Source organism: Adiantum capillus-veneris, chromosome 30 (genome assembly GCF_014529385.1).
Source record: "Adiantum capillus-veneris isolate H3 chromosome 30, ASM1452938v2, whole genome shotgun sequence".
Lineage (NCBI taxonomy): Eukaryota > Viridiplantae > Streptophyta > Polypodiopsida > Polypodiales > Pteridaceae > Adiantum > Adiantum capillus-veneris.
The window spans coordinates 79755452-79778893 of record NC_140960.1 but is presented as its reverse complement, the minus strand read 5'-3'; the positions used below and the strand labels follow the sequence as shown (position 1 = coordinate 79778893).

The 23442-nt window shown below is 43.8% G+C and overlaps 1 protein-coding gene across 1 annotated transcript in view; it reads left to right on the top strand.

The window, feature by feature from the left end:
• The window catches only part of LOC147418275 (uncharacterized), a 53877-nt gene that overhangs the window by 2891 nt on the left and 27544 nt on the right, over positions 1–23442 (top strand). The window lies entirely within an intron of this gene.

Below are 23442 nucleotides of genomic sequence, written 5' to 3'. Positions count from 1 at the left end.
ATTCTTTCTTTATGTAAGTCGCTTGACCCTTCAAGTGTGTTGTCTGCAATGCTTCTGCATTGACAGCATGCAGTCGAGTAGCTCCGACAGCTGCGGCAGCAACAAAGGTATTGGAGAATCAATGATATAAATCCAAGATGTATCAACTTGTGGTTCATTGATGTATGCTATGGTTGCTACTCGTCTAGATATTCCTTATGCCGTAGGAGTTGTGAGTAGGTACATGGCAAAGCTTGGCAAGCCACATTGGGTAGCAGTCAGATGTATTTTCTGCTATCTGAAGGGTTCATTGAGTAGATGTCTGTGCTTTGGAAAGGGCTCTATGCAGTTAGAGCCTAGAGGGATTTTGTGATGCTGACATGGCAGGTGATATTGATACTCGTAAGTCTACTAACGGGTATGTATTTACTGTGGCTGGTGCTGCAGTTCATGGTGTTCTAGATTGGAAAAGATAGTTTCACTATCTACTACAGAGACTGACTATATTTCATCCACTGAGGCTTCTAAGGAAGCCATTTGGTTTAGCAGACTTGCTACTAATTTAGGATTGTTGCGTCAGATGTCTATTATACATTGTGATAGTCAGAGTGCTATACATTTGGCTAAGAATGCCATGTTTCATGCTCGCACAAAGCATATTGACGTGCAATATCACTTCACTAGACATATAATTGAGGATGTTCTAGTCACTTTGACTAAGATCAAGACACATGATAATCCCTCAAACATGCCGACAAAAAGTCTAGCAAAGGCTTAGCATGAGCTTTGCACTACTTGAGTGGGAGTCACATACACATTCTTTTACTAAAGGTTGCCCAAAAGGTGGTTAAGTGGGAGGTTGTTAGGGTAAAGTTCTTTTTGACCCCTTATAGTGTGTACAAAGTTCAAACTCATTACACTACTCAAAATGAGCCGTTTATTATTTTTTGCAATTGGCTTGCCGCCCGGCCATGTGAAAACGTCAACTTTTAATAAAACCTAAAACATAAAGAAGGAGGTTGCACACAAAAACGTGAGCCTTCCTAAAACGAGTCTCTCTCTCTCTCTCTCTCTCTCTGTGTGTGTGTGCGTGAGCTCCACGTGCACACAATGGTGCTGTCACTTGCACACACCCTCTAGCACATTCTCTCCTCTACTTGTTGCACTACATTCCTCTCTACTTGCACTTGCTGTTGTGCTCCTACGAGCACTTTTGTCACCAACACTTAATCTTCGGATTGGCGAGTACAAGGACCGCGAATCATTTTTGATGGTACCCATTGAGGGATGTGATAGCATGTTGAGTATCCCATGGCGCTTCCACATCCAACCGATCCCGGACTATGTGAAAAAGTCCTTTATTTTTGAGGATGAGGGCAAGAACATTAAATTTTTTGTTGATGTTGGGGATTTGCTATTCCCTATTGTAAGCCATATCTCCATTAAATAAGAAATAAAGTACGTTTCTGCGTACTTGATTTTCATAGGGGAAAAGAGGTAAATCTAACGAGGGGCCACTCTCGAGTCTTGAAATTAAACGCTTTCTATTTATTGAAAGGCATAAGGACTGTTTCGTTGAAACTCTTCTTGATAAGCTTACCTTCGGAACGTCCGGAATCATCGTATTGATCTCATACCGGGTAGCTCTCACCAACCTCTTACAGGGTAAGTCTTGCTTAGCAAGAGGAAATTTTGAAGCAAGTCAACGAGCTATTGGAAAAAGGTCTAGTACGACTGAGTACTTCACCCTATTGCTCTCTATATTGGTGCAGAAGAAAGATGGCACGTTTTGAAAGTGCATAGATTTTCAATTCCTCGGATTGATAATAAGTTGCAGGGTGCAAGCATCTTTAGTTGCATAGACTTGAAGAGGGGGTATCATCAGTCACGAATCGCTCCTGAGGATGTCCATGACTGCTTTTCGCGCTACCTTTGGACTCTATGAATTTTGGTTTTGCCTTTTGGCTTGACCAATTGTAAGGTGTCACGACACCGAGAAAACTACTCAAAACCACTTAACAGAATCTTATCACAATTTAATAGAGAGACGACACGCCTCGACGTAGTTTTGTGCCCAGAGGTATCGGCCCCAAAGTTTGGCGCCCCTTTTGGTATTTATTTTTATATCAATGCTTGAGCAAAGTACAAAGTCCGAGGGCCCTCTTTGCTCAGTGCTCCTCGGCACACAGGGAGTTTCCCCAATTACAACTTTATAGACTCCATGGCCTTCCAAGAGCAGTACATGAAAAGCTTCAAGTTCTAAAAGCATCCTGGCCCAATAGCTAGCACTCCCAGCAGCCAACGCTATTCACGGAAATCGGTACGGTGCCATGTCAAGAGTCAGTGAAAATTGCGGAATTGTACGGACAGCCTGCCACGTCAGCATCTTTGTACGAGTTTTCTTTTTAATAACTCGTGTCCCCCAAGGCCCCATCAGATGGGGCCTTATAAGTTGGAAACAATTTATTCTTTAATTCTTGTCAGTTTCTAGGGCGGACATGCCATGTCATCATTTTGTGAGATATCCCCCTCTTGAAATATTTATGATCGCCCTCGATTAGCCTGCAAAGTCAAACATAACATAGAAACCAGTCCATTAGACACTGCCTCTAAGTATTGACGCACTAGACAACACAAATCCAACACTTACACAAAGACCACAATCACTAAACATTCAAAACAAATCACAGGAAGTCCATCGAGATATCTGATCATGATCTATCGGCAATGTGTTTAGCAATCGCATCTAGATCTATCCTAGATCTCATGGATGTCTCGATTGACTAATTCTTATTGCTATCATGTGACATGTCCATCTCATATAAAATGACAAGACGGAAATAGTTGGTCATTTCGTCTTTCAAACATGCACTCAAACACTACTCACATGAGAGAGCACACATAAATCAGATTCATTTCGGGAACTCCTATTTCGAAGTACTTCTTTAATAAAGTCATGGTACTCGTGCTCTGCACCTTCACCTAGAAGAGTGCCAGAGACTGAGCCCTTTGCACATATTTAAAGGCCCTTGGCCTTGAAAAGCAGTTACATGAAAAGTAGTCAAACTCAAAATCATTTAGCCTAAAAGCTGCGAGCGCATTTTGTGGAAATCCGTACACTACCACGTCATCATGTCAGCGTGAATTGCGGAAATCCGTACAACTACCATGGCATCATGTCAGTGCAAATTCCGGGAATCCGTACAGCTTCCACATCATCAGTTCTCCATGTGCGTGTGTGTGGGCTTGCTTTATTTTAATGCCTTTATGTCATTTGGGCCCTATCGGACGGGGTCCCATAAGTTGGTGAGAACCCTTCTTTAAAAATAGGTCACTCGGCAAGACTTTGCAAGTTGGTAAAGCTTCTTCTGCTGCATCTGCTTCTTCACTTAGGGTTTAGGCCCCTCGGCCGAGATCTGAAGGTTGGCTCTGTTATTCAGTGACTTGACACGTTAGCTGTTTGTGATATTGTGACTCCCCTCTTGTGCAGTCTCGTCTGCACCAAATTCAACCCTGCTGATTTGCGGGATCTCTCGGAATAGTCGAAGCTAGACTGAATGTTAGGTGCAGTGGAAGTGAATCTTGAACTTTGCTCAAGATGAGTGCTCCGAACTGTGCTCAAGGTTCCTTTTACTTACGGAAGGGAAAGCCTTCCGTTCCTTTAGAGAGATAGTGCAATGGACACAAACAAAGTGGATGAACACTATGAATGGAAGTGCATGAGACTGAGAGATAGAGAGAGAAGAGAATATGACACGAGAGATGTCGTCAAACCCTCCTCCAAGGGCCCCACTCTCGATGGCGAGAGTGGTCTACTATTGATTGCACAATCTGGTACAATATGCTGATGCAAATCCAAATGGGGCTATGTCGAGGTCGACGGTGTGGATGACGAGGACGAGACTATGGCTGAAAACTGAATGCTTCGAATCAGTAACTGTGGCACCAAGTCGGGGAATGATCTGCTAACTTGATGGTTGAAAACACGCTGCTTCTTATGGCTTGAAAAACGCTAGCAGTGCTGAGGTTTTAAAACGTTGATGTTGTCCTTCCAAAAACGCTGTTCATGCTGTTACCAAAATGCTGGACTTGCATGTGCAACAATGCTGCCCTGCTGCCTATAAAACGCTGATATGTTGCCTTCTTTATCGCTTGATATTGGGGTTCCAAAACGCTAATAAGCATTAGGAGAAAACGTTGATTTGAGGCTGAAGTTGCTGATGCAGAATGGCTAATGCAGGGCTGTGAAAACGCTAAGTTGGTTGCTGAAAAACGCTAGTTGCAGATGCTTAAAAACGCTGGATTTTCCCTTGCTGAAAACGCCAGGTTGAAGAGGGGGTTGTCTTGCTGAGAAGGTTCTCCAGAGGGCCTGCTGTACTGGGTGCTTGTTGCTCTCCTTCTTCTTCTCCAGATAGTGCTAGCCCTAGGTTGCTTATATATTTACTTAGTCAAATTGCCCTACCTAGTTCCCAACAAAAGTCACTTAATAAATAAGTGAAAAATTTCAAAAATAGGAAAAATAGGTTTAATGCACTGGAAAATTCCCCTGATGGATTCTGATGGGAATGCTGATGATCATGCTGTGTGCAACCGGAGGATATGCATCTAATCTAAGTGTCTGGACATGCACGATCTGCTAACACTCACAAAAGTGCCACAACACTTCCTAAGCTAGACTAACTGAACCCTTGTCATGTTGTAGCTTGTCCACGGACACATAGGGTTGGATGTGTCACGTGACATCCTCTCCTTTTTAAAGTGAGGTATTGGTACCAAGCTGCATGGCTTCCTTGAACTCTGGGTAATCTTTGAAAAACTCTTCGTCGACCCACACTGCTTCGTGGGTCCCTCGATCCTTGAACTTACAAAATGTATTGTCTCACTTGCTTCTTCGAACCATGACGAAACCGATGCAACAACACTTGCTGCGGCTCCATGACTTCAGCTTCATCTATGATCTCCGGTTCTTCTTCTTCTGAAATGTCCTGTGGAGGTGTTCCTTGAAACACTTTCAACCAAGAAACATGGAAAACGTTGTGCATTCACCATGAGTTAGGCAAGTGCAATTTCATTGAAACCTCATTTATCTTTTTAATGACAGGAAATGGACCATACATTCGAAAAGACAACTTTGGACACTTCTTTCCAACTTGCTTAAGACGTTTCATGATTCTTAAATACACCCAATCCCCTTCCTTGATCGAAACATCCTGACGATGCTTATTAGCCTGCCGTGAATAAGATCCCTGAGCCTTGCTTAGCCGAAGCTTCACACTCTTAGAAATCTCATCCAATGACTTACCTTCCGCATTGGCATCAGGCATTTGATTGACTGAGCGAGTCAAAAGTGACTGGAACGGGCGGCCAAAAGCTGCCTCATACAGAGTTCGACCAATGGCAGAGGAAAGAGTCATTCAAAATAGCCTGAACCAATGGGAGATAGAGCTCCCACTGAGTCTGCTGATCATGCACATATTACTTTAAAGCATCAAAAGCCAATTGATTGTAAATCTCTGTCTGACCAGTCGATTAAAAATTCAACTTAGTGCCAAAATTTTCAAAGAGTGCGTGCCAAAAGTTGGACGTGAACTTAACATCCCTATCTGAAACAATCGATTTTGGCAAACCACAGAGGGGTACCAATGCTTAATGAACAACCGTGCTACATCTTGTGCAGTGACTGTGGCTTTACAAGGAATCAACATGCAAAACTTGTTGAAACGATCAACAATTGTTAAACATTGAGTGTTCCTTGAATGGCGACTCGGTGGAAGGTTAGTCACAAAATCCATGGAAATATCTTGAAAAGGTCCATCGGGAATAGGCAGCGGAAGCAAGAGGCCTTGCTGCTTACCCCGAGGAGCTTTTACATTTTGACATATAGTGCATTGTGTGACATAACGAAACACATCCTTTTGCATTTTAGGCCAATAAAAGAATCTTTCTATTTTTTCCAAAGTGGTGTTCATTCCTCTGTGCCCACTCGTGAGAGAATCATGTGTATCATGCAATATGGTTGGCTTGAGAGAGGGCAACACACATAAACGTTGACGAAAATACAACAAACCATCACGAATGAGATAGTTGCTTGGCCCTTGGGAAGCAAGAGCCTGCAACCATTGCTTACCAAACTCGGAATCCGCATATTGGTTCTTCATGTTGTCCAAAGACACACCCTGTATAGAAAATGTGGACCTTGACTCAAGAGTCAAAATCTGTCTTTTGCGACTCAACGCATCTGCAATAGGGTTAGTGAAGGAGTACGAGCGGAAGTGCGACGCGAGAGAGAGAGTGCAAGAAGAAGAGCACGACGATATGGTGAACTCGCTCTACTGTAATGTGTAGAGCATAGTGAGTTCTTATTAGGTTTTTACAAAAGAATATGTGTACATACCTGGCGGCCCGTCCACTTACCTGGGCGACCACATTGGGCTTTATACCCCAACAACCTCCCACTTAAAGTCCAATGTGGTACTTTAAGTGTGAGAGAAGCTACTATACAAGCTAATATACAAGAGATGTAGAGAAGTGATGTAATACCCTACACCTATCTGCTTGCGAAAATGCGCAAAGCTCTCTGAGGGAAGTCCTTTTGTAAGTAGATCAGCAGGATTTTCTGTGGTGTGAACTTTGACAAGCTGAAGTTGCTTATCCTCGAGTATTTCCCTGATGAAATGATACTTCACATCCACATGCTTTGTCTTTGAGTGATAAACTGGATTGCGAGCCAATTGTATAGCACTTTGACTATCACAATATAACACAGGCATCTCTTCTTTGATTCCCAAATCTATTACTAGTCGATTAAGCCAAATTGATTCTTTGGATGCCTGTGATGCTGCAACATATTCAGCCCCTGTAGTAGACCGAGTAACACAATCTTGTAATCTAGAACGCCATGATACTGCTCCACCAGCCAATGTAAAGACATACCCTGACGTAGACCTTCGGTTGTCTAAGTCACCTGCATAATCTGAGTCTGTAAAACCCTTTACACTTAGCTCCTGACTCCCATAGCATATACGCATACTCTTTGTAGCTTTCAGGTATCTCAATATTCCTTTCACTGCCTCCCAATGTTTCTTGCCTGGGTTTGACATGTATCGACTTACTACTCCCACTGCAAATGCAATGTCTGGGCGAGTAGCAATCATTGCATACATCAAACTACCCACTGCAGACGCATATGGAATCTTATCCATTTCAGCCTGTTCTTCCTCAGACACAGGACAATCCTATTTGCTAAGTTTCACATATGGTGGCAATGGAACACTCAGTGCCTTTCCCTTCTCCATATTGAAACGTTGCAAAACCTTGTCAATATACTCTGTTTGAGATAACCAAATCAACTTCTTTGATCTGTCTCTCTCAATGCGCATACCAAGTATATGACTTGCCTCACCCATGTCTTTCATGTCAAACGATTTTGCCATCTTTGACTTCAAAGCTGAAATTTCTTCCAAGTGCTTGCCAGCAATCAACATGTCATCCACATACAAAATAAGGATCAGCCAACTGCCACCTTTAGCCTTCTTTGTATATAGACAGTGATCGAACTCACTACGTTTGTAGCCTTGAGAAAGCATAAACTTGTGGAATTTATGCTACCATGCCTTCGGTGATTGTTTTAAGCCATAAAGACTCTTTAACAACTGGCATACCCAATCTTCCTTGCCTTTCTCAACAAACCCTTCTGGCTGCTGCATGTAAATTCCCACATCTAAATCACCATGCAAGAACGCTGTCTTGACATCCATTTGGTGCAACACCAAATCTAATATGGCAACCAATGCAAGAAAGCATCTCAATGTAGTCATCTTGACCACCGGAGAGAAGACTTCATCAAAGTCAATGCCTTGTTCTTGCTTAAAGCCCTTGGCAACAAGCCTTGCTTTGTACTTTGGCTGACTATCATGAGCGGTGATCTTATACCTGTAAACCCAGGTAGAGCCTTTTTGTCCCGTGGTAATTTAACTAGCTACCATGTCTGGTTTTTATGCAGAACTGTCATCTCTGACTGCATGGCCAATTGCCAATTCTCGGAGTCCTTCATTTGCACTGCTTCCTTGTAACATGAAGGCTCATTGCAATCAGTCAACATGACATAGTTCATAGATGGAACAAACCTGTCAGGAGGTCGCGTGACACGTCCAGATCTACGCACAATAGGTGGCTCAGGATCAGCCACAACCTGTGGTTCCAATCTATCCTGTTCTTGCTCCTCTTGAGCCCTGACATTTTGTCTTGCACGTGCAGGTCCATCTTCTTGGAAGACAACTCTTCTAATCTCCTCAACCCTCTCTGGTTTAGAATGATATTTGGATTCATTAAAGTGAACATCATTGCTGCGGACAATCTTTCTGGATTCGGGATCCCAAAGTCTGTACCCCATCTCACCAGAATTACCATAGCCTAGAAAGATGCACTTTCTACTCTTTGGCTCAAGTTTGTTCCTAAATTCCTTTGGAACGTGAGTATATGCCTCACAACCAAAGACTCTGAGATGCTTGTATGAGGGCACCTTGCCTGACCATACCATCTCTGGCACTGAATCCTTCTGCAAAACCTTGCTAGGAGATCTATTTACAAGATGAACAATTGTTGATACAGCTTCAGCCCAAAACCCATTTGGCAGCTGTGCATTAGACAACATACTTCTGACCTTCTCTTGTATGGTCCTATTCATCCTCTCAGCAACACCATTTTGAGGAGGATTGTAAGGAGCAGTAAGTTCACGTTTTATACCTTTTGACTCACAAAAGTCCTGAAAGGCCTTTGAAATATACTCTCCACCATTGTCAGTGCGTAAGCATTTAAGCTTCTTGCCACTCTGATTCTCCACAAGTGTCACAAACGTTTTGAAAACACTAAACGCTTCATCCTTGTGCTTGAGAAAGTAAACCCATACTTTCCTCGAGTAAAATCATCTATAAATGTCATAAAGTAAGAAGCTCCCCCTAGAGATAGGTTAGGCATAGGTCCACACAAATCACTATGAACAAGTGCCAATTGTGTATCTCTTCTACTGCTTCTATGTTTATGTGGCTGCTGTGTTTGCTTACCATACAGACAATGTTCACAGAATTCAAAATCATTAAATGAAAAGCCAGGCAAATAACCAGAACGAGACAAGATTTCCATTCCCTTCTTGGACATATGTCCTAACCGGCTATGTCACAAAGAAACGTTCGGCTGCTCGGTTACATTGATTACATTTTTAGAGACATTTGATACATAAATCATGTAAAGTCCTCCAGACTTTACTCCATGTGCTACTGTCATAGAACCCTTGGATATCTTCCATATGTTCTGTCCAAAAGTGGTGACGTAGCCAGCATCATCAAGTAAATTTGTGCTGATCAAGCTCTTTGTAATTGCGGGAACATGTCTCACATTCTTCAGCGTGAAAGAAGAGCCATTCTGAAACTTCAATTGAACATCTCCAACACCTAAGATCTCACATGTCTGCCCATTGCCTAGCCGAACATGATGTTTAGTGGTCACATAAGAGGTAAACCACTCCTTGTTTGGAGACACATGAAGTGATGCCCCTGAGTCTATAATCCAATCACTCAGTGCATTTCCATCAGATGCTGTAAGAAGAGCTGAGTCCATTGTATTCTTCAAGAAGTAGATGTCTCCTGACACTAGACTGTCATCCTCTGCAACAGTGTTTGTCACATTTATTTCTTGAATCTTCACTGAGGACTTGTTCTTCTCACCATGGTCTTCAACTTTCTCTTTGCCTTTTTCTGCTTTCCATTCTCTGCAGTCTCTTTTCATGTGACCCTTCTTCCCACAATGGTAGCATTCTATGTCACTTTTGCCTTTAGCACTGCGGGACTTGCTACGAGACTGATTCCTCTTTCCACCTTTGTACTTTTCTTTGGTCCTTCCCCTGACAACTAAGGTTGTTCCTTTGCCTTTGTCCATTGTCTTTCTATTGGTTTCTTCAGTAAGCAGACTTCCTTCTACACTTGCTATGTTCAAACCATCTGGAGGTGCAGAATTACTCAAAGTTGTGCGAAAAGTGTCCCAACTTTCCGGCAATGTGATTAACAGGAACATAGCTCTAACAGGTTCATCAAACTTGACACCTTGAGTTGACAACTGACTATAGATTGTGTTGAATTCATTCAGATGATTGGACATAGGTGTCCTTTCTTTCATCTTCAAGTCAACAAGCTTCTTAAGCCAGTATATCTGTGAAGCTGCACTCTTCTTCTCATAAAGATCACTCAGCTTTAACCATGCTTGATAAGCCGACATCTCGTCTGCTACATTGAAGTAAACGCTTTCTGCCAAAGTCAGCATAATGGTAGAAAGTGCCAATTCATCCATTTCGCTCCATTCATCTTCGTCCATATCTTCTGGTTTTATCCCTTTGAGCTTAATAGGTTTTATCTGCTTCTTTTGTACCAACACGTGCCAAATCTGCTTCTTCCACAATGGGAAATTGGTTCCATCCAGCTTCTTGATATTGTAAAGAGCAGTGTCCTGTGATCCAGCCATAGCTACGCTTCACAATGGTTTACTTTCCTGGGAAATATTCGATAGAGTTTCCCCTGTAAACTGACCTCTGAACCAATATCAACTTGTCAAATGAACCAAAAAAGCTTCAGATTCTGCATAAATTTCGGCAGAGTCTCCTTTGTAAAATGGCTCTGGTGTACTCAAAAAACAGACCAAAAACAGCTCAAAAACATTGTCTCTCTGACACTGTAAGCTGCGGGTAAACCTGTCCTGCACCTGTACTGTCTCTGACTGTCCTGTCACTGTCCTGTAAGCATAGACTGCGACAATGCCTCAACGGCAGTAAAGCAAAGATGCAATCCCAACTGTCTAACTCACAGTCAATACATCCTAGCTGCCTATCTAAGGGTGCTCGAGGGATCGCTCCAAGACCTGTATCACCGAAAGGATCTCAACATTCGAGAATCCCCTAGCTCAATAAAACCTCACTCGACCCTCAACAAAGGCTGCAGTAGATCTGACAGTACATAGACTTCCCACAAAGTCATACATCCACAAATTTCCCACTGTATGCTGTAACCGCTGCGGCGGTTGTTTGCTGCGTGACTCACGGCCAGCAAACCCTCAAGAGACATACATCATCTCTGACAATACATCCCATGTGGAAGTACCTGCAATGTCAGGATGAAATCTGGAATATCAAGCAGCAAACACAAGCTACCTGATGAACTAGTGGATGTCGCCTACAGACTGTGTGTAGATGCGCCCGTGTCGTATGTGACACGCCTCCAAGAACTGTGAGCCGTCCTTCGATGTGTAGACAGCCACAAATCAACACTCTGGGAGTGTCGATATCCTCAGCACCTGCAGTCATAGGCCGAAAACCCCAAATTTGCAGAGTCGGATCTGCACCCGCCAAGACCACGTAGTCGAAAATGGCCTGCGTAGACCTTTGTCGAAGCCGAACGGTGACCGAGATGACCTCAGAATGAAATTCTGAGCACACCGAGATTTGGGGCCGTGTCTTCGCCTGTCGAATTTCACTCCAATCTGAGCTGGTGACTCTAGCCTCCCGCAGTGCTGCCCTGAGCCTCGATCTGAGCTCTGATACCAGTTGAAGGAGTACAAGCAGAAGTGCGACGCGAGAGAGAGAGAGTGCGAGAAGAAGAGCACGACGATATGGTGAACTCGCTCTACTGTAATGTGTAGAGCATAGAGAGTTCTTATTAGGTTTTTACAAAAGAATATGTGTACATACCTGGCGGCCCGTCCACTTACCTGGGCGACCACATTGGGCTTTATACCCCAACAGTTAGCTTTTCCAGGCACAATCAAACCTCCAAATTGCTCAAAAAATTGTGACCACCGTGCTTGGCGATCACTCCAATGTGCAGTAGGCATAGACTGGAGCCACTTGAGGACTTGATGATCTGTGCGAACTGTAAACTCTCTACCATATAGAAAATGCTTCCAATGCTTAAGAGAGTGAATGACAGACAAAAGTTCTTTATCATAAACTGAATAATTCTTTTCTGCACTATTGAGCTTCTGACTAAGGAAAGCTACAGGACGATCATGCTGCTGAAGCACAGCGCCGATGGCGACATTGCTCGCATCCGTCCATACCTCAAAGGGGTCATCCCAAGAGGCAAGGATAAGATATGGTGCTTCTGTCACCGCAACCTTGAGAGCTGCGAAAGCTTCAATGACTGCTTCGGGCAAGTCTACGCGCTGACGGCGAGTCTTGACCCCTTTCAAAACATCAGTCATAGGTGCGGCAATGCGTGCAAAATTCTCTATGTGCGAACTATATACTTGACATAAACCAAGAAAAGAACGCACATCATATGCAGTTTTGGGCAAATCCCAATTACGAACCTGTTCCACCTTCGCGGTGTTATGTGTGCGTATAGAGTTAGAAGAGAGCAAGAGGATGCGCTCACAATGTACAAGAACTTGGACTTGATGATAAGCTTAATATTGATTATAAGACTTAATACTTTATTAAGAGAGCTAGATACAAGACTTGGATTGCATGACTTGAGTACAAGACAAGGCTTGATTGCAAGGACAAGACTTGAACATAAGAACTAGAAGAGGGATTTCCTCATAGGAGGTTCACAACTAGTGTTGGGAAGAGTGAGGGGCTTGTGGCCCAAGACCCCTATTTATACTAGTGCTTGAGGAGGCTACTTGAGGAGGTTAGGACTTTCTAGGTTCTTCTTGAGGAGGTTAGAATCTTCTAGAACCTTCTTGATCCTTCTAGTTCTTCTAGAACCTTCTAGCGATGATGTAGGCGATGACACAGGCGATGATGCAGGCAGCGATTGACTCTCAAGCATCCATGACATTACCCCCTCCTCTAGGGACGAGTTCCACGAGGAGGAGTGGTGTTCCTTGACTGAGGTTGCTATGGATGCTGTTGATGGAACTCTTGGACTTTGAGAGATGCATGTTGAAGATTGTGTGCTGGTTCCCAGGTCCGTTGACTAACATCATAGCCTTTCCAATGCACCAAGTACTGTAACCTGCCACGCGAAACTCGAGAATCTAGGACTTTCTCAACCTCATATTCGTCATGTCCTTGAATCTCAACCAGAGGAGGTGGTTGTAGGGCTCTTCCTGGGATCTTAGATGTGTGACAAGGTTCTAGGACTGAGACATGAAAGACCGGATGGATTTTCATGGATGAGAGCAATCAGAGTCGATAGGTGACTGATTGACTTGACGGATAATTTTAAACGGGCCAAGCCTTCGATAATCAAGCTTTTGACAGGGACGAGATGAACGCAGATCACGTTGGAGGAGCCACACTTTATCCTCTTCTTTGTATTTTGGATGTTGCATGCGATGGAGATCTGCACTTTCCTTATACTTGGATCGAGCTTCTTTGATATGAATTGTAAGTTCTTTGTGAATTGCAGATAATTGTTGTGTAAGATGAATAGCAGATGGATTCTTGACTTGATGGTGTCTGTGGATATCCTGTTTGGGATGTTGAGTATAATTAGCAAAGAATGGAGTTTGATGGGTGGAGGCATGAAAACTGTTAGTGTAGGAATCTCTGTTTGTCCATCACTTTGTGGGTGATTGTCTGAGGAGAGGTTGATTGTACTCCGATGTAAGGTGCAGCGGAATGAATGTTTGAATCTTGCTCAAGGTGAGTGCTCCGAACTGTGCTCAAGGTTCCTTTTGTTCTTATGGAAGGGAGAGCCTTCCGTTCTTAATGAGAGAGTGCAATGATCACAAACAAGTGGATGGACACTGTGCGTGCAAGTGTATGAGACTGAGAGATAGAGAGAGAATACGACACCAGAGACGTTGTAAAACCCTCCTTCGAAGGCCCCACTCTCTATGGCGAGAGCGGTCTACTTATGATTGCACAAATCTCTACAATGCTTGGACTTGCCGACGATGAGAACGACGACAAGACGGGCTGAAATCTGAAAATGCTAATGGCTGAAATTTGCAAATCTTTATCTGCTGAATTCTGACTCTATGCTGGTGACGATGTCGATGGCGACGATGACGCGCTGAAAACGCAGATGCTGAAATCTGCGTTTTTCGGGCTGAAACTGTAAACCTTGCGGAAACTGACCGTGCGGCGAGGAACTGCTGCGGGAAGGTGAGATCTGTGAGGTTCGGGACTTCTTCTGCGAGTGCTAAGGATTGAAAACTGAAAACGCTGGTCCTAGGGTTGAATCTGTCGCGAAGATCTGCAAAAACGCTGAGGTTGATCTGCAAACCGAAAACGCTAGGGCTGAAAACTGACCTTGCAGGGAAATCTGCTAACGCTAGGAAATCTGTTGTGTTGCCGTGGGAATCTGCTAACGCTAGGGCTGATCGGCCGTCTACTGTCGCCGGGAATGTGTAAGTGCAAAAACGCTGGCTGATCTGGGGCAAAAACGCTAGGCCTTCTGTTGAGAGAAAACGCCACAGTTGTCGCGGGGGTTGGTCTTGTCGAGAAGTTGCCTGTTGAGCAAGGTGCTCCTGTTGCCTCTTCTGCCATTTAGTGCTAGTCTAGGTTTGCTTATATACAAACTTACTCAATTTGCCCTACCTACTTTCCAACAAAAGTCACTTAAAAATAATAAGTGAAAAATGTCAAAAATAGGGAAAATAGGCTAAATGCACTGGAAAATTCCCTGAAGGATTATGATGGGAATGCTTATGATTATGCTGTGTGCAACCAAAGGATATGCATCTACACTAAGTGACTGGGCATGCACGGTCTACGAATATACTCACAAAAGTACTAGATCTCTTCTAAATCTAGACTGATTGGACTGACGGAACCCTGTTATGCTGTAGCTTGTCCACGGACACATAGGGTTGGATGTGTCACGTGACATCCCCTCCTTTTCAAAGTGAGGTACTGGTACCAAACTGTATCTGCGTGAATTAGAATGGGTGCGGTCGTGAAAGCTTGCTGGAGAGTTTGAAATGCTTTCACGGCCTCTGAGTCCCAGACAAACGTATTATGGCCTGTCAACCTTGTGAATGCTGTAACCACCTTGAAGTATCCCTGTATAAAGATATGATAAAAACGATAAAAATTTGCAAATCCGAGGAAACATTGAACATCTCTTATCGAGGTGGGTGTCTCCCAATCAAGGATGGTTTGAACCAGGATGGTATGAACCTTCTTTGGATCCATGGAGATTTTCTTTTCAGAAATTACATAACCAAGAAATTCCACCTTAGATTGATGAAAAGAGCACTTCTCCAACTTTGCATATAACCTTGATGCACAAAGCTTTTCAAGCACTAATCGTACATTGTGCTCACGCTCTTCTTGATCCTTGGAAAATATCAAGATATCATCTAAATATATTACCACAAAATAATCCAAATACTCCCGAAAGATATTGTTCATTAAATGTTGAAAAACAGTTGGGGCATTTGTGAGACCAAATAGCATGACGGTATATTCAAAGTGGCCATACCTTGTCCGAAAGGCTGTCTTCCATTCATCACCTTCTTTGATTCTGACTAGGTTGTTAGCACCACGAAGGTCTATTTTTGTAAATATTCTTGCCTTGCCAAGGTGCTCAAGAAGCTTTGGGATCAAGGGAAGGGGATAGCGATTCTTGACGGTGATCTTGTTCAAGCCCCTATAATCCACGCACATCCGGAGAGTTCCGTTCTTCTTTTTTACAAAGAGTATTGGAGCTCTTGTTGGGAACTTTGAATGCCGTATGAACCCCTTAGCAAGATTCTCATCAATATTTTCTCGTAATTCTACCAATTCATCTTGAGATAGCTTGTATATTGGGCCAAAAGGGGGTTGGGTTCCCTCTTGAAGCTCTATAGCACAATCTTAGGGTCGATGCTCCGGTAAGAGGTCTGCATTCTTCTTCTCATAAACATCATTGTAATCTTGATATTGACGTGGCAATGCCTCCATGATTTTTGTTGTCGACGTGTCTGTCGGTGTAGCAAATATCAGGAAAGTTGGATACTTTTTGGCTGCACGCATGAAGATCTTGACTCCAAGATATATAGGCCTATTATACCTTCCCTTCTTCTTTTGGACTTTTCGTGATTCAACCCTCCAATCGATGTCAGGATTATGTAATTCAAGCCACGGTAGCCCAATAACAATTGGACTGCTTGGGCTTTGTATAATATTGAACGCTATTCTTGAAACATGCTCTTGCAATGTTACTTCTATGGGGCGAGTTTCATACCTGACATCCTCTGAAGCGAGGGGACGACCATCAATGACTTTTACAGTTGCTGGATTAGACTTCTCCACAAGTGGTATGCCTTATTCTTTTGCAAATTCTTTGTTCATGAAGCACGCCGTTGCGCCTGAATCTAGTATTGCTTCACAATCCATGTGCCTACCCGGCATATGGATCTTGACTGGTAGCATAAAACTTGAAGTGGGATCTGCGGGAAGAAAGAGATCTTTTTTTGCTTGTCTTTTGTCCAACCGGTCGGTCTCGATTGGGGTTGGACGTCCATGTTTTCCAAACACGTTGAGGCCATTGCACCATGAACCTTCATCCTTCTCTTCCTTGGACACTGTGGAACTATGTGCCCCTGCTCTTTGCAATACATACATAAGCCATTAATGTGTCGCCTTTGCTTCTCTTGGATTGAGAGAGGTTGAAACCGTGCTGAATCAATTTGCATGGGCTCAATGCTTGATTCATGGCCCTGTTGAGGTGTGTAGCCCTTATGTCTCACTTTTGTTTGGGGTCGCAATGGTGCCCCAAGACGCCTCTCGTCTCCTCTCAAATAGTCGATTATCACATTCTATTGCTTGAGAGATGAACTCGCTTAGTGTGTGAACCTTTGGCATAGTCAATAAAAGGTCTTTTACGTTATCCTTTAATCCCCACCGAAATTGGCTAATGAAATATTCCTCATGCCAAGTCAGATCACAAGTGAGTTGTTGAAATTTGGATGCATAGACGGATGCAGGTCTTATCCTTGGCGGAAATTTCTAAGTTTGGTTTCAGAAACCCTTGCTCTATCAGTATCCCCAAAGGTTGCAAAGAACTCCCGCACAAAAGCTTCAAAGTCATGAAGGAGAGGAAATTCGTTTTCAAGTAAGGGAGCAAACCAAGAGAGAGACGAACCCGAGAGGAGGGTCCCAATAAGGCCTACTTGAGAGGCATCATCTGGATAACGCTCTCGTTGCATTCGAATGAAAAGACGCACTTGTTGGAGAAAACCTCTAAACTTTGATCTAGTCCCATCAAATTTTTCAGGCATGCTGATCTTCGGCTCCTTCTTATGTTGTTGAGAATAGCTAGATCTTGCAGCTTGTGCTTGATGTGTGCTTGTCTCTTGAAGCTCTTGAATTTGACGTTGAAGATCTTGCAATGCCGGTCACAAGATTAGGGGTTGCTTTGCTTGAAGTTGAGCGTACTCTCGCGAAGTTCTTGTAACTGAGCTTGAATGCTTTGCAATGCGTTGATGACACCTTCCATCGTCGGCTCCATGATGGCTTGAGAAGATTAAGAGATGGTAGTCTTGCCAAACTGTTACGAGTGCGTATAGAGCTAGGAGAGAGCAAGAGGAGGCGCTCACAATGTACAAGAACTTGGACTTGATGATAAGCTTAATATTGATTACAAGACTTAATACTTTATTAGAGAGCTACATACAGACTTGGATTACATGACTTGAGTACAAGACAAGGCTTGATTGCAGGGACAAGACTTGAGCATAAGAACTAGAAGAGGGATTTCCTCCTAGGAGGCTCACAATTGGTGTTGGCAAGACTGAGGGGAGGGGCTTGTGGCCCAAGACCCCTATTTATACTAGTGCTTGAGGAGGTTACTTGAGGAGGTTACTTGAGGAGGTTAGGACTTTCTAGGTTCTTTTTCTAGAACCTTCTTGATCCTTCTAGTTCTTCTAGAATCTTCTAGCGATGATGTAGTCGATGACACAGGCGATGATGCAGGCAGCGACTGACTCTCAAGCATCCATGACACGCGGGATCTAGCTTGACACCTTCTGCAGAAATGATATAACCTGGATAAGTGACTTTAGCAAGAAAAAATTCAGACTTCTTAGCTGCAATGTACAACTGACACTCATCCAAACGGGTTAGTACCCTTTTGACATCCTTTTCATGTTGTTCCCATGACGTAGAAAAAATGAGAATATCATCGGAAAAGATGAACACACATACACCGACCATATCGCCGAACGGCCTACTATGAGACGATTAAATGTACTCACGGCATCTGTCAATACAAAAGGCATAACAATATACTCCCATTGCCCTCGCTCGGTGCGAAAAGCGGTCTTGAAGATGTCGCCTTTGAATACCCGTACTTGATGGTATCCACTCTTGAGATCGACCTTGATGAAAACCTTTGCCCCATTGAGCCTATCAAGGATATACTCAATGCGAGGTATCGGAAACTTGTTTTTGATGGTCATCTTGTTCAATGCCCTGTAATCAACACACAAACGAGACGAACCATCTTTCTTTCGGACAAACAAAATAGGAGTAGCAAAAGGACTTGCACTAGGACGTATGAATCCTCTAGCCACCAACTCCGTGAATTGTCGCGACTCGCTCTACCTCTTTCTCCTGAGTCTTGTTCAAACGGTAGGGAGCCTTACTGACAGGCTGTGCCTCTCCAATAAGCTCGATGCGATGGTCCTCCGGTCGCTCGGGTGGGAGACGGGGTGGAAGATCATCCTGCAAAAAGAGATGCTTAAACTTGGTAAACAAATCTTGATACTTGGCTGGAGCCTGAATGCTCTGGGAAACTGGAGTAGCATAGATGAATGCCGCTTGTGCTCCTCGTCCTAATTCACGCTTTACCTGCACACGAGAAATGAGAGGCAAAGAATGCTGACCTTCCTCAGTATGAATGATGATAGGTGAGTCAGTCTTGGCATTTAATGTGAGTGTTGGCCTCCCAATCAATGAGAGGGTTATGCTCACGAAACCATCTAATGCCCAAAAGCATATCACATCCTGAAAGAGGAAACACAAGAAATTTTCTACGGAAACAGCTTGCCGAATTGTAAACAACACATCAAGGCACTCTTTTGTGATGAGAGAGTCCATATTGGGGGCGAAGCCAGAAACCTCGAGAGGAGATTTCTGACTAACCTTTAGGCGGGCTCTCTCAACAAGAGAAGCACTAATCACATCATGCATACTGCCTGGATCAAACAATATGATAAAACGTTGACCCTTTACATGACCATAACACTTCATGAGAGACTCATCAATGTGTGTGTCAGAGACATGAGAAGATTCAGCTTGGTTCATTAAAGTGCTTGTGGTTGCTGTGGGTGCCTTTGGTTCTTTAGGTGGGACTGTCTTAGGACAAGCCTTCTTAATGTGACATTGACAACATCTACCTTCCTTAGCATAAATCACTTGTTCTTCAGCTGTGATGTATCCTCCTATAATTCCTTGTGCAGTTTTTTCATCCGGGGTTAGCTTAGGTTTTGTAGGTGCTTTAGCTTTACCCTTAGAGTCATTTTGAGAGTTCTTTTCTAAAGAACTAGAGGAAGATGGGCTAGAAGAGTTACCACTCTTACCATTCTTACCGTTCTTACCATTCTGCAGGTTCTGAGAAGTCTGAGAGGTTTCTTGAGAAGTCTTGTTCTCCTTAGGCTTTCCCTTGTTGTGTTTCATCTCCTGTGCGAGAGCAATCGCTACCGCCTTGTTGAGATCGATTGGATCAAGTACCTCCACATCAAACTTGATATACTCATAATACTCGTCCAATCCATAAAGGAATGCCTCTTTGCGCTCCGCATCCGATTTGCGTAATTGAGTGCCGAGCTACAAAACCTGATTAGAGAAAGACATAACTGGCATACCATTTTGCTTGAGAGCGCGTCAATTGTCCTTCAATCGTGCGAGGTATTGAGGTGGCATAAACCGCGCCTTGATCTTGTCTTGGAAATCGGCCCAATTGAAGGAAAGGGGCGTGAATTCGTCGGCTTCCTCCAGGTGCGCTGCCAACTGTGCCTCTTGCCATGCGTGGTACCAACTTATGGCATCACCGGCAAGGTACATGGCTGCCGTCAAAACCTTGCTATTTCCTGTCTTCTTACTTGTCGCAAAATAAGCATTAAATTGATGCAACCAAGAAGGAATAACCGTGGCATCCATCTTACCATCATACTTACTGAAAGTCAACTTCTCTGTGACTGGGTTGTTGGAGTCCGAATCTCGGCTTGCACCATTTGAGGAACTACCAACATCTTTGGTTGGTTCAGACTTAGAGGCAAAAACCTGTCTAACCAATTCGTGCGTCTATAGGTCTCTGAACCTCACGTGTCACAAAGTGATGAGGTGGCTACGGACAACAGAAACCTAATTTCTGCGAGAAACCCTAAAATTCCTGCAAACCCTAATTTCTGCCAGAAACTCTAATTTCCGGAAATGGCGAAGGTGGAGATTTTTTTTCTCTTTTTTTTGTGTTTTTTTTTAGCGACGCAAATCTGCTTGCTTTTTGCTATGCAAGGATTTGGAGATAGAGAGAGAGTTGAATTGCTTTAATTTGCCCTCTCTTGAGATAGAGAGAGAGAATCTGCTTTTGCTTTTAAGCTTTTGGGGCTCTACTTTTGGGCATCCCTTGTAACCTTTAAATTGGTGGTGAGGGCCTTACTTCTCAGAGCATTTGGACGCAGAGTCTGAGAGTGAAACCCGAGCCACTCTCTTGTACTTTGAACTGATTAATACAAAAAGAAATACCGAAAGGGGCGCCAGTCTTTGGGGCCAATATCTCTAGGCACGGAACTTCGCCGGGCTAGTGCAAATCTATTGTGATCTGTGAATTGTTTTGAAGTGGTTATTTGGTGCTATCGCGATTGATTCATGACTTGGAGTGTCCAAGTCTGTTATAGTGGTATCAGAGCACGACCGATTTCTCTTGTACGGGAAATCCGATCCCCAATTTTTTTCCCGCGGCACCTATGGCTTCACGCAAGGATCAATCGACTCCCTCTGCATCTGGAGATGCAGCGAGGGATCGCAACGAAGATTCCGGCAGAGAGTATGGCCCGCCTCGGCCTACTCAGACGGAGCAAAGAGAGATGAAGCGTCGTCAATTGATCGGCGATGCAACAAAGATGATGCTCAGTTTTGCGAAGGATCCGAAATTGGCAAAATATATGAGCGAGACTTGCAGTGCATGCGCAGTGGCAGAAAACCACTACAACAACCTATGAAACCCACTCTCAAGAAACCTTCTGATCACAAACAGTACTCAAAGAAGGAATTACAAGAGGTGGTTGATGCACGGATTGCTCAGCTTTTTGACGCGCAAAAGAAAGCCAAAAGGCACGGCAAAAAGCAGAAGAAAAGCACTGACTTCCCGGGATATTTAGGTCGTCAGTCGACGTTTGACAAGGCAAAGAAACAGAAGAAGCGTGTTCGATTTGAAGGAGTACCCAATTCTTCTTCTTCTTTTGACAATTCTTCTAGCTCTTCGATTCAAGCGAAGAAGACAGAAAAGGTAAAAAGCGAAGCAAGAAACAAAGCTTCGGAAAGGGCAAAAAAAGGCAAAGAAGACTAAATCTCGCCCAGAGACTGACAGTTCTACTGAGGACTCGTCTATAGACAACTTAGATTCTGATGATGGAAACTTTTGTGCGAACAAGAAGAATTTTTACAAAGCCAACCGGTATGACTTTCTCGAAGATAAAAGCAAGAGAGTCCGAGAGTTTAAGGAAGGTGGCCACTCGATCAAGTTTGATACTTTTTCAGGATACTCAGATGCTTCGAAGGCTTTGTCTTTTATACAACAGTTTGACATCGCTTTCGCGGGAGGACGCTATTCAGAGCACTCCAAGATTCGGAGAGCTACCTCTTACCTTAAGGGGAATGCTCGTACTTGGTGGTCCACGCTTCTTTTAAACAAGACTGCGCCAGTTAAGTGGCTGAAATTTAAGAAGCTTTTTATTTCTTCTTGGTTGACGCAAGAATATGAACGAGATGTATGAGCTGCTTGGAACCATCTTCGGATGACCAAGAAAGATACAATCAATGCTTACTGTGAAAGATTCTGGAGCTCTTTTCTACCCACCTCTTCGTTCAAGAAAATCTCATTCAGAGAACAGATTGAGCGGTTTACCTTGGGTCTACCTACAGAGATCCGAGATCACTGCTTGGAACAGAAGTCAACTTCTATTCAGGAGTTGATGAGTCATGCGAAGCGGGGCTTTGCCATTCACTTTGGCAATCTGACCTTCCCCACAGATGAGGCCATGACACAACGAGCCGAACAGACTTTTGGGAATGAAAGTAGAAAGAAAAAGAGCAATTCAGAGAAAAAGGATGCACGACCCAAGCTTACTCCTGAGGAGAGAGCTCGCTTCATCAGAGAGGGGAAGTGCTTTGGATGCGGGGAACAGGGACATATCTCCGCGAAGTGCCCTAAAAAGGCACAGAAAGAACAGAATGATAAAGACAACGACATGCTTGAGAGTTCGAGAGCAGCTGAGGAACGTGGCAGGAAAGGCAGATAGAAAAGCAGAATTGGTACCACATGGCGTGGGACTTGCACCAAATCTAATGAATGAAAGTACAAACTTTGCCGCTTTTGGGGCAAAGTGAAGGATCAGGAAGCTCTTTTGAAGGAGCCAAGGCCAACTTCTTTTCACTTGGAATTGGCGGCTCGATTTAGAACTTACGCCCGACAGACTGACGCCACAGGCGGAGGTAGTTCGACTGGCACCCGGATGGGATGTTGCCATTACACCGAGCATTGGCAAACTTTGTTTGCAATGAGAGGGGTGTTCAGGGCACGGGAGTGACGTTCTACTCAGGATCCCTTGGTACCAGAAGAACTACGCCGTGCTTGACTACCGGGCCGAGAAAGCGACTTTGACAAATGAAGGGCTCAGAGATTGTACTTGATAAACTTCAGTTTTCTTTACTCATTCTTATGGGAGAGACCTGAACGATGGATAAAGGTTGAATATGTTTTGACTTGATCAAAAGAACGCCAAGATTTTTCTCCACACTCATGCCGATTGCTTTTTAGAGGGCTTGAAGATCAGACCATTGACTTGATACCTGGAAGCACGTCATCGAACCGGCCACCTTACCGTGTGAGCCGAGTACAGACTGCAAAGATTATGAATCAGTGAAAGACCTCTTGGAAAAGGGTCTTGTCCAGCATAGTACTTCACTGTATTGCTCTCCACTATTGTTGGATTTGAAGAAAGACGGATCTTGGAGAATGTGCATCGATTATAGCGCTCTCAACAAAATCACTATCAAGAACAGATTCCGATTCCTAGGACTGATGATATACTCGACAGGTTATAGGGATCCTCGTGCTTTAGCAGGATTGACTTGAAGAGTGGATATCATCAGATCCGAATCGCGCCGGGAGACGTCTACAAGACAGCCTTTCGGACGACTTTTGGGTTATTTGAGTTTTTGGTGATGCCTTTTGGCTTAACCAATGCTCCTGCGACATTTAACCGGATGATGGACAGGATTTTTCGAGAGTACAGGCTATTTGTTGGCACTTTCTTTGATGA